We start from the raw sequence: 12,135 nt of genomic DNA on the forward strand, positions 1-12,135 counted from the left end.
GTATATTGTAGGCACCCCAGTACATTCGACTGCACGTTTATGTGGTTGAGGAATTTTTTCAAAGGATCCGATGGGAATTTGTATCTCAGAGGACTCCAAATTGTGGTGGCTGGTTTGTTTTCCTTTTGGGGTGGGTGTGTTTTGTTTGGGGCTTTTAATTTTTCCCCTCTAGTCCAAAAATGGATTGAAAGGACTGGGAGGGCTGACTCCAATCCCTAATGGGGGGAAAATGTTTCATTGTAGAACACAAGAGGCTTAAGTATGACAAAGGCTTTCAAATAGTGATTTATTTGTCATAAGCAAATAAAATGCGGTTAAAGCTGTCTCCTTCTAGACAGACGGCTCTTTGCTTATTAAAGTTCCGAGAGAGGATTCTGAGCGGCCGGCCTCTTTCCTCCCGCGTAAGAAGGTATCGTTTTTCTCTGAGGTGTTTAAGGCTTTAATGAGTCTAATTTTTTTGCACAGATGTTTCTGGGTGTTTTCAGGTTTTCAGAGTATTTTTATATTACAAAGGAGCTAGCCAGTGCCATAGCTCAAACTCTGACAAGCAAATAGATAATCAAGAAGACAAATGGCCTCTTTTGTGAAGCCCTGCTCCTGTATTAATTTTCATTTTCTTTCTCATAGAAAGTATCGAAAGTATGACTGGGGACCAAATAGCTTTCTGTCTCTGAGGTCCCAGTCACCCCTAGAATGGAGTGGGGGAAGGGAGGGGTGCAGGTGACCCTCAGAAGCGCTGTCAGGCTTGGGCCGCTTTGGGGCTGAGCCCAAGAGAAGTTCTAAGGTCTGGGGGCTCCGGCCTCGGGGCTCTGGTCCGGTGGTGGCTCCGGGTACAGCCATCTCGCCTCCCACAAGCTCAGGGCTCGGTAGAGCAGATGCATTTAAAAGTCGTTTTTCGGTCCCATCTCCCTTCAGAAAATAAATATAACCAATTTCACCAGCGCGTTTTACTGTTATTTCTTTTGCATTCTTCCGGTGTGCAGCTCCCGGGCGTCTGAGGCTGTGTAGGGCCCGGGAGAGACTGGACCGGGGTCCACCGCGCGGGAAGGGGCGTTTGAACCGCTCGTTTCAATGCTGCGGGGAGACTCGTAGCAAATCACCCGGACCTGGAGGTTGAGAGTGGCGAGCTTTGTTTTCGGTGGAATCGCGGTGTGATGTTTAGCTGCCAAGGGGTGCGGCGGCCCTTCCCTTCTAGAGGGGAAAATAGTTCTTAAAAAGCATATGCCCCCCCCATGTCTCTATAGAACCAAATCAAAGCTGCTCTTAGGAAGGTATGAATAGAATAAAAAAGATTTCTATGGAGCTTAAAGTTCACAGCCATTCTGTGTAGACAAGAGCTAAGAAAAATGTGAGAATTATACAGAAAACCATTAATCACTTCTTTAAATACGTATCCTCTCTCCTTTGTTATTATTCAACAGCAAATCTCCGCAGACCGGCTGTTGGGGGAAAAAAGTGTTAGCCGCCACTCCCGGATCTGCAAGGGGGAAAAAATTTGGAACCATAAAGCTGAAAACTTTTTTCTCTCAGTTTGGAAGAAGCCGTTCGTCATGAATGGGATCCGCGGAGTTCAGGCGAGAGGAGGCGAGAGGCTCAAAGGTAACAAAGCCCCCGCCTGGGCTGGCTTTTTTTTTTTTTTTTTAATCGTTTTATGAGCTCTTTTTACTAGGGAAAGAAGAAACACTCTCTCGCCTCCTTCTTTTTCTTTTTCAACTATCTTTGCGGGGTTTTTATGGTGGACGGTTGGTCAGGTTTGATGCCTTTTATGATGACAGATGCTTGGGTCAGGGACTGACACCTGGAGAGTGTTTGAATTGATTGGGACTGAGGTGTTAGGCACCAGAAAAACCCCAGAAAAGGTTGTTTATGAGGCAGCTCAGAAGCGCTTTCTGGTTTTAGAAAATGCAGGAGGGCCTTGGGAGCCCCAGCATGTGTGTGTGTGTGTGTGTGTGTGTGTGTGTGTGTGTGTAGCGAGGTGAGGTGCACATGTGGCCCATGGGTTCCGTGACTCTGCTTGTCTACACTGGGGGCTGGTGTCCTACAGGTCTGTTTACCAGTGAGCAGTTGTCACTGCCACCTCCTGGAAAAATGGAATGCCCCAACCTCAGAGCGGGGTATAGGTGGATGTCTTCAGTTTTTCTTTTTGTGTCTAGGTTGGGATTCTAGACAAATATTTGCAACTCTCTGGAGCAGGAAACTGTTCTGTTCACAGGCAAGGTTCGTTGATGCTGGAATCTTCCTCTTCTTCCGCTCGGCTCCCTTCCTTCTTCCTGGAGGCTCAGAGTTTAGTTTGGTTTCCTTTTGCTCTCTTGGTCTGGGGGCTCTGTTCTCCCCTCTGGGGCCCCGCTTCTGAAGGTGAGGGAGCCGGTGAGCTCTGCCTCAGACCAGAATGTGCTGGCCTTTTTTCCCTGGGGCTCACTGAGGCTTTGGAAGTAGGAGGCTGGCAGGAGAGAGAGTTCATGGAGAGGCCACGTTTTCTAGGCGATTAGCTCAGTATTAGAACCACAAAATGACCTCGGAAGCCCCTTGACCTCTCTGAGACTGGACATTGTGTTGGCTCTTGCCTCCTGCCCAGAAGGGAAAGTCACACCTCCACAGGGAGGGGTCCTTGGGCTGTTGTATGTCCCATCTTCTCCACCCCCCACCAGCCCCCACAACCCCTTCTTTGCTATCTTGAAATTGCTGGATTGTTTTTCTGTTACTGTCCATTGGGGAGAAAAGGAACAAAAAAATTTTTTAGCTCGTGTGGGGGAGGGAAGTAGGGTGCTGGTCTCTCTCTGTGCAGAGCTCCTTCCCTCAGGCAGACTCACCCTGCCATCCATGTCCAGTTCATCCCTCCTTCTTTCCTGTTTTGTTGGAGGGAGCTGAGGGAAGAAAGACAAAGGGAGGCAGATATGAGAGGTCCAGGGGCTTCAGAGGGCTAGGGAGACAAACCCCTGGGTCCTAAGGAGACACAGGGCCCCCATTGTGGTTACTGTCTCTCGAGGTCTGTCATCCAAATCCACAAAATCTTAACCCATTTTCTGAAGTCCCTTTGTTTAGGAAGCTATTTCTATAATCACTCTCACCCCTTCCCCACTCCCCAATCCCACCCCAGCTACTCACAGAGCCCACGGAGTACCTCCCCACCAGAGGAGCAAGAGAGATGGGACAAGGGTCAGTGCAGGCTGTTCTGACCATCGCCAGGGACAGCTGTGCCACGTTAACCAAAGTTTCCAGCAACTTTCGAGAGATGTGCGGAGGATTTGCTAAGAAGTGAACTCTGAACACAGAGCCTTTTCAAATCTGTATTCTACTTGCTGTATCTTAAAAATCTACACCAGCAGCCATCCTCTTAGGAGGGGAGAGAGACAAAGAGAGAGACAGATAGACACACAGACAGACAGACTCCAGCTGGGAAGAAGGAAGTGTTCCCTTGAGTTAAGACTAGGAGAGAAAGAAACTTGCTGGGATGTATGTGGGGTGTTGGTTTGCGTTTTGTAAATTGTCTCCTATGTCTTGGGGACTGTCTCAGGCAAGAAATAACTGGTGTTGGTTGGTATCCTCTCATTTGTCCCTGGGAGGTTTAATAAATGCAAGAGCTGGAGGCCTTGGTAAGAAAAGAGAGCGAGCAGAAAGGCAAGCTGGACTGCTCCTGGGATGAAAATATTTGGGGCAATGTACACCCATAACACATAAGGGCAGATAACCAGTTGTGAGCCCTCTATAGGCTCAGGTGATAAAGATCTAGTCACCTGAGTCTTTACAACCTGCTTTCTGCAATGTGAGAATTAGAGGTCCACCAAAGGGAAAGAGGAGGAAAACAATGGAAAGAGAAGGCTGGGGTTCCTTTGAGGGTTTCAGCCCCACAGGTGGGGAACTGAGGGACCTTCCCTCTCCCTCACTCCCAGACCCCAACCTCTGCAGAGCTGAGTGCTACAGGCACGCTCCCCAGCCCCTTGGGCTCACCTTCTACGATTCTAGCGGCCACCTCTATCCTCCGAATCTTTGGACCTCTCCTCCTCCAGTTCCTGGGCCCTCACCACCCTCGCTCCTACTTGCACTGGTCTGGGCGGAGTAGGGCTGCCGGGTCCTGCCAGAGCCTGTCGCCGCCGGGGCAGCCCCAGCGCCCGTGGTGGGTCTCCCTGGGAAGCGGCGGCCCGGGAGGGGGGGGTCTGGTTGGAAAGCGGAGTTGGGAAGTTTCCCAGCGTGAGTTGAGCGCTGACGGATTTGTGATCGGCCATAAAACAGGCACGTTCAGATTCGTAAATCAATCTCGCCTTTCTCGCAGTATAAACGTTCGCTTTATCGGCAGCAAGAAAGCACTCTGCTCACGCCCGGGCGCTTGTTTATTTGAACATGGACATTCCCAGGATCCGAAGAGTGTGGGCATTTTAATAGAACCTGCCCGGCGTGCCTTCGTGTCACTGGCTTTTCTTTTGCTCGTCCTTAAAAATAATTTCTCCGTTTCAGAGATTGCTGTCTTCCTATGCTCCAGCATATTCTCTCTCCTCTTTTCTCTCCCCCACCCCCTCACTCCCCACACCCTAGTATTTTTCTTTCAGACTTTAGTGGACTGCTTTTCTTTGGGGGACCAGTTTTAATGGATTTCTGGCCAGGACCATGCAGGGAGTTGCCCTCATGGGAGCCGGGCGCGGGGCTGAATTCAATACCAGCCTGGGTTTTGTATCTGCACAATCAAAGCCGACCACCCCCCTACAGAGCCCAGGCCCGCCGGCGCCCCCACCCGAGGGCTGGGAGAGGGATTCCGAAGTGACCAGGCCGGCCCAGTGCCCGAGGCAGGGGCTGCGCTGACGCTACCCGCTGGACCGGACGCCACCCGGGGGTGGCGGTTTCTTCGGGGGTGGTCAGGGCACCTGGGTCCTCAACCTTCTCCCCATCCAGTTGCTTTTGGTTCAGGCCCCTCCAAACAAACCGCTGACGGCCCCTGGGCCCCATGCCCCCCTCCCCAAAACACGTCTGTTCTTCCCAGTCCACCAGCCGCTGCCGCTGCCCCAGAGCTGCTGAAGATAAGGCTGGGAGTGTGAGCGAGGGGCTCCTTCAGGAATGTCTTCCCTGCTTCCCTTTGCAACCCCATCCCGCACCGTGGCCAAATATTCCGGTTCTGGGATTCTGGTCGTAACTGGTCTGCTTCTTCTGGCGCCAAGCTGTATGTGAAGGTTTGGGGGCATGTTTTGTTTTGTTTTGTTTTGTTCATATCTGAGATGAAGAATTCTGCGTACATTTCTCTCTCTAGGCCAAGGGACTGGATTTCTCCTATCATCACCAGTGTTTAACACTTTAATATGCAATCCCCCCATCTTTTTCCTATTGATCTGTCTCCATTGTCTGCTGCTTGGAAGCAAGGGGTACTAACACCTGGGAAATGGGGACAGGGCTGTCAGGCCAACTTCAAAGCCTCTTTCTTCCCTTTCCCTCTCCTCCCCTCCAGTTCAAATCTCCAGCTGTCTTCACTGGTGTGTTGGGGGGTGGGGAAGGGTGAGACAGGATGGGTACAGAGAGACTGAGTGTACGTAGGTACAGAGAGACTGAGTGTCCACTTCTTTTGTGTAGGAAACTTAGTCCAGGTCTTTTGTCTCTAGAGCGTATTCTCAGTCAGTCAGTAGACTTTGGTTCCCTATAATAGTAACAACACAACGAAAACAAGTCCCCCTTGTGGTTACTCTCAACTCTGGAAGCTCCCGAGTCATCTCTTCACCCTGTCCCTTTTCTGCCCTTTCAAAAGGTACCACAAAAGATCTTTTTAAAAAGAGAATTAAAGCCAGAAGCCCCATTCTTTATACATATACAATCTGGACTTATGAAATGCTTCTTTTGAAGCTGGTCTCTTTAGAAATTTTGTTGGTTATTTAAGGAAGAGGGGGAGTGGGTCCCACTAAAATACCCTAGGAGTGAGGGAGAGAATAGAGTTGGGGGATGCAGAGAGAGGAACTGGTTGCTGAGAAATGCAGGGGCTTGGAGAAGGACTCTGCGCCCATCCCACCCCACCCCCCAGAAGCCCCTGCAGACTATTTCTGCACCTCCACGAACTAAGCAGAGCAGGAGGAGAAGGGAGAGAGGAGAGGTGGGCTGTGGGTAAGTGTGTGTTCTGGGGGGGCTGGTTAGGGAATGCAGATACAGCAGATACAGATGTGAATGTGGGAGAGAGAACTAGCTACTATTCCATTTGTGGGTTGGGGGGAACCTATTTTGCAGGAAAATTTCTCCTCCTGAAGGGGAAGGTCATAGTGGTCCTTTGAGCCTGAAATCGAAAGACCCCCTTCCCCCTCCTGGTCACGTGATTCATTAAATAATTAATGCCGAGGTTGCAGAATAGATATGTATTCGTCAGGAAAATCGCAGGCTCGGTCTCCCTGTTTCTGACGTGCAATTCAACTGTCCTTTGAAAAACAAGCCTGTACCCCGAGAAAAAAAAGAGAGAGGGGGAGAGAGAGGGAGAGAGAGAAAAAGAGAGGGAGGCAGCAATAAAACAGCCCCGCAGCCGGAGCCACACCGCGGGCTGGGGTATTGTAAGTAGAAGGGATTTCTCACTACCTACCGCGTCTTATATGTCCATGTAAATTTATTGTTTGTTATTAATGTTATTGTCGTAGAATGTGACAAATAGCCATCTTCATTTCCTGCCATTTCTCTTCACATGGTCCTCTGTGTGTTTATACCCATTGAGGCATTGCATAGAGATTTTAGGAATATTCCTCTTCTCTATCTCTCTCCCTCTCCCTCTCCTCCAACCTTTTTCTTGATTTATAGCAATATGGGTGTCAGCTTCTCGGCCGGCATGCCAGCCATTGTGTGTGTGTGTGTGTGTGTGTGTGTGCACGCGCGTGCGCGCGCCTGTGCGCGCGCGCATCTGCGTGTGTTTGTGAGTGAGTTGTGTTGTTTATGGCCATGTCTTCGATAAATCATTTCTCACAGAAAATGATATGGAAGCTGGGCTATTTCTGTGGCCGGGAAAGAGTCACTCTCGGAGGCACTTCCTCTCTCTCTGCTCTGTTCCCATAAGTTGGTTATTTCAGACGATTTTCAGTAATATATCAGCAGTTAATATGAAAGCTCTATAGCTGGAGGTCTTAAATTGCAGTATCTGTGATTATCAGTTAAGGTGAGATCTGTATAAATTTGGTAAACCAGAAATGCCTCATTGGCATATAAACCCAGTCAAAGACCACGATCTAATATAAAAATTATGTTTGTGAGCCTGATAGAGCCAACATTCCTGCAGCAGCAGACAGAGCTTCATTTTTCAGCGGTTCCCCTCCAGGAGTCTGGTTGCTCTGACGCCGGCTGGGGGTAAAGAACCCAACTCTGAAGGCAGAAGGAACCTGGGGGCAAGAGAGGTGGAGGCAGGGGAAAAAATTACTGAAGTTGAAGGCAAAGATTTTTGTAGTCGAGGGGGACCAAGTGGATCCTTTGCAACTGGAGGGGGCTGGAGGGATTCAGTTATAGTATTAAAGCTTAACCTGTAGGGCTGATGTATTGAATATATGACAGGGAGCTGAGGGTGGGGAAGGAGCTACCCAAACTGGGGGAGACAATGGAGGCAGAGGCTGAAGGGCAGGGAGGGAAGCTGAAAACTCTGGCTTCCCACCCTCCTGTCTAACAAAACAAGGAAGTGAATTCACACCCTGGTAGCCTTCCTTCGACCTCCTGAAACAAAGAAAGTTTCCTCAGCAGTGAGGGACTATATGTGTCTGGGGCTAAAGGAGGGAGAAGTTCTCTAAGTTGTTCTAGAAAAGAAATGTTCCAGGAATCAGGTGGTCTCAGAAAGTTGGAGAGTGTTTCAGGACATGGGGTGTGTTCCTCTCACTAAACCTCCATCCAAAAAGGGAGCAAATGGGGTACAGATTGGGAGGGGGAGAGCTGGTAACTTTCCCCTCTGATTTCATATGGAGGTCTCAGTACCTCCCCAGTAGGGAAGGGTCTGCTGGTAGAGAGCAAAGCCAGAGGCGGCTTTTGGGGATATTATGCGCTGCGCCCCAAAGTTGTTATGGATGAGGGACAGAGCCTTTGCCAAGTTCAGTCGGGGCTGCTAGCTTCTCCTTCCCTGGTTGGAGCCTGGCCAACTGACTTTATAGCCACTATTATCTGTGATACTTAACTCTGCCTGCTAGTGTAAACCTTTGAGCAGGAGAATTAGTGATGCCGCGCCCAGGTGTTAATTATTCATGGCATCAGCTGCGTCCTGGAGTGGTGGCTTAGGCCCCAGTGCTGGCGTCCAGGAGCTCACTCCCACGCTCTGCTCCAAGTGGGCGCTGAGCCCTCTTCTTGTTAATGGGCAGCTTTTAGGGTGGCTGGTAGGTGAGGCCTCCTAATTTGGGAGTCTGGGTTGAAAAGGGTTTAGGGAGAAAGAGAAGGAAAAGTCCAAGACCCTAGGCTGGGATGGGTGGGGACATTACCTGGCCTCGCTAAAAGGGCCTGGGGAGAGTCTGGATTCAGGGGCAGCTTTGACAGGGCTGGAGCTCACGGGGCAGGTGGGAAGGGTCAGAGGAGGCAGCAGAGAGACCTGAGGGACAGCGGGCTCCATACCCTTCAGGCCCCCCATCCTTGGGTGTTGAAGAATACCACACACACTCAGTGTGGGAAGCAAGGATTTCCTTCTCCCTCACCTGGAAAGTGAAGGGGGGTAAATGTGGAGAGGGTGAGTTCACCCCCAATCCAGTGCTCCAGAATGTAGGCCAAAGTCTTAGAATGCCGGAGAGAGGGGGAAGGATTAACTCTTCCTCGGAGAGGAAAAGGGACATGAAGGGTGGAATGGTGGGTGTTAGTAGCTTCTGAATTCAACCTGTTTTGGAGGATGGGGAATAGCAGGAGAAGGCTGAAGGATGTGCTCCTTGGGACAGGCCGGAGCCAGGGGGGAGAGCTGGGAGCCAATCTCACAGGCCCCGGCCCCTGTGATTCCAACTCCTTCCCCCTTCTCCGTCTCCCCTCCTTCTGCCTGTGACGTGGAGGCCTGGTCTCCCCGCTTTTCCTCTCCATTCTCTCAGCCCGGTCAGGTCTTTGTCTCTTCTGGCCCTCCGGATACCCCCTCCTCTTCCCTTTCCCCAACTCACACTCAGACTCTGCCCAGGAGACAAAAGCAGAGAAACCATCCCTCTCCACCATTATCTTTTAGTCAATCGCTGGCCCCTTGCTAAACTTCCCTGTGTGAGGCCTGATGCCCTCCATCCAGGCATATAGGCCTACCCTTCAAATCAGCAAATTTGTTGTTTTTTTAAAAAATATATGCATTTGGTTCATTTAGCTACGAATCACCCTGCTTCTTACCAGTTCTGCACACACACGCACCCCATTTGCTTTTTTGCTGTGCAGGAGATGGGATAGAATGTATTTGATGAAAGAGGCTTTAGGAAAGCCGCTGACTCTGTCTTCTCCCCAGACGCTGCTGGGGTCCACTTTCTGTATATAATTATAGTGTTTATCCCTGTGCCTTTAAGAAACTGGGCTGCTAATGCTTTAATGAGCACAGGAGTTAGATAGAAAGATGAGGAGAGAGAGGTTGAAGTAAAAAGAGAGGGCCCAGAGAGAGAGCAAGCAGCAGGATCCTTTTCTGAGGTGGGAAGTCAAGGCAGAGGCCAAGGAAAGGATGACAGAGAGAATGGAGACAAAGGCCACTCAGAGAGGCAGGGAGGCTGTCCTGGCAGAAGACATCCCACAACTTGGATGGGTACGCAAACACACTCACAAAACCAGAGTTAAGTGAGAAGGGAGGTGGAAAGGAAACCACTCACTTTGCCCCCTTCTTTGTAGAAGAAGATGTCTCCACGGCAGAAGGACGGGTTCCCCACCCTCGCCAAAAGGACAGGGTTCTGAGGCCAAGGGCTCCACACTGCCCAGAGGGGCAGCCTAATAAGTGAGGCCAGAAGTGACTTCCGGAGACACTCCTAAGTCCTTAGCAAGGCACAATTCAAATTCACTTAAGACAAAGAAGCAGAGTGTGAGAAGACAAAGGGACTGTGAGAAAGGGACAGAGACCACAGAGAAGGTTAGAAAAGGCAGAGAGAGAGAGAGAAAGGGAAAGGAAAGGAAGGGAAGGGAAAAGAGAAGAGAGAAAAACAAATAGAGACAGAAATGCAGAGAAAGACCCATCCCCTTGGAGGAGGGGGGCGGGCGGGCACAGACTGAGGAGAGGGCTGTAGGGTCTGGAAGTTCCTCCAGACTCTGTGCTTTCTTACCAGCAGCTGCCCAAAGCCGAGGCCATCCCAGAAACAAGGGGACTAGAGTAGGCTCTGGGGGTGCTAAATCAGGTGTGAGGCAGCTGGGGCAGGAACTGAAGTGTCTGGAATGGCCAAGATGTCTTGGGCACTTCAAACTCCTCTTCCACCACCATCTTCAGTAACTTAAAGGTTGGAATCTCCCAAAACTGAATCCCTGGGGTGGGGTGGGGTTGGGTGGGTGGGCTGGTGGTTGGTGTCGGTCTCTCACACCCAGACCCAGGGAATCCTTCCTTGGCCTCTCTGCTGCTTCTGGGTTTGGTCTCTTCTTTCCCTCTTCGGGGACAGGGAGAAGAAGTTGATCTTCCAGCAGCCTGAGAACTTTCCCTTTCACCTCCAATCCGCATCTCCTCTCTTGAACCCCACCCCCACCCCCGTCTGAACAAACGGATGCTACCCTCGCTTATCTCCTCCCTCCCCGATCTTTCTGGAAAGAAAAGAGAAAGTTCCCACCAGCCTAAGCAGCTTTAGACAACTCCAGGGAAAATGGAAAACGCAAACCTTTCTCGCCTCTCCAATCCTCCCATCACCCCCTGGCCGCCGCTGGGCTCCCTCCATCGCGCCCCCCATCCTCCTGTCCCGTCCTGCCCACAACGCTCTCCCTTCCCCTCCCTCCTCCGCCGAGCCGGACATATGGAACCCATTTCGCCGGTGACATTGAAAAGCCGCTGCGCGCCCGCCTTCCGCCATGGCGCCCCCGGCTCCCCGCGCCTCGCCTCGCGGTGCCCCCGGCAGACGCGGCTCCTCCCGCCCGGCCGCTCGGCCCGCTCGCGCAGCGAAACCGCGACCCAGCTCCGAGCCGGGCCCGTCCGCCTCCCGGAGCCCCACGCGGGCCGGCCGCGCGCCGCTTCGAGGGCCGAACAAAGCGGCGGCGGCGGCGGCGGCGGAGGACTGGGGGCGCGCTTCCGGGCCTCTCCCCGCGCCGGCCGGTGGGACTGAGATGCGGCCGGCCGCCCAGCCCCCGCTGGCGCCCCGGGATCCGGGCCCGGCCGGCCCCCCGCCGCTGCCCGCGCCCTAGCGGAGCCGCACAGGTAGGTGTCGGTGCCGAGCGGGCGCTGGGCCGGGCTCCGGGTGGAGAGCGGGGGGTGCCTGAAACCCCCACCCCCGGGTCGGGAAGGAGGAGGATCGCAACATTGGAAGACAGAGATGGGGGCGAGTTAAAGAGGCGGTGCGGGCGGAGGGTGCGGGGAGGTGTGGAGGAATGTGGGGTGTGGACAGGACCCGGTTAGGGCCTGGGGAGCGCTCTCGCTAAGGAAGGGCTGCAGACGGTTGGAGGCTGCAGACGGTTTTCCGCTGGAGTTGGGAGCTTGGGGTTGTGCAGCAAATGTGAGGGGTATCTGCTGGGGTGGGGGCTGGCTGGGCCCTGCTCCCGCAGTCCAGTCGCCACCTATGGCCAGAACCTAATAGCACCTCGCGGGTTATTTGAAGCTGAAACTACAAGGGGTTGCGCTGAGGCCGGGTGTTAAACTGAGAAGGTAGGAGAGGGGGTGATTTATGGCTTCAGAGAAGATGTGTTTACTCCCTGCCTGCTCTGGAAACCAAAAACCAAAGAGAGCAGAGGCGGGAGAAGCCTCTCTCCTTGGAGTGGAAGGCAATGCCAGGTTGATTCGCTGGGATTTATTTTCCCAGATGTGGGGAGATGGTGGGAACTGTCCCTTTGCCGGGACAGAATGTGAGGTATAAGGAGAGTGTGAAAGCACACACACGTAGATGTGTTTTGTGTATTGTGTGAGTGCACATTGTGTTCGGGTTGGGGTTTGTTGGGTACAGCATCGCTTTACAAGTGAGCACACAGGGAGCCCGAGGGGGGACTCGGTGTTCTCAGGTCTTGGTACCCTGGCAAGGGGTAGCTCTGGACACACTTTGCCGCCTTGTGCCCTCGCCATGGAGTAGTGCTCCTTCAGCCTGTGCTTTCTTTCCTCCC

At 52.4% G+C, this 12,135-nt stretch overlaps 1 protein-coding gene across 2 annotated transcripts in view; it reads left to right on the top strand.

Annotated features, from left to right (window-relative positions):
• Nucleotides 1-58: 58 nt before the first annotated feature.
• Nucleotides 59-12,135, top strand: part of HOXB3 (homeobox B3) — a 26,441-nt gene continuing 14,364 nt past the window's right edge. The window contains exon 1 of one of the 2 annotated variants that reach the window (XM_027094351.1): nt 59-1,599. The gene's annotated coding sequence lies outside the window, so the exon portion shown is untranslated. Of the gene's footprint in view, nt 1,600-10,443; nt 11,243-12,135 lie in introns of those variants that run through there. The other variant, XM_027094352.1, reaches the window with a different exon arrangement.

Source organism: Aethalodelphis obliquidens, unplaced genomic scaffold (genome assembly GCF_003676395.1).
Source record: "Aethalodelphis obliquidens isolate GAN/ISIS:26980383/991018 unplaced genomic scaffold, ASM367639v1 scaffold89, whole genome shotgun sequence".
Lineage (NCBI taxonomy): Eukaryota > Metazoa > Chordata > Mammalia > Artiodactyla > Delphinidae > Aethalodelphis > Aethalodelphis obliquidens.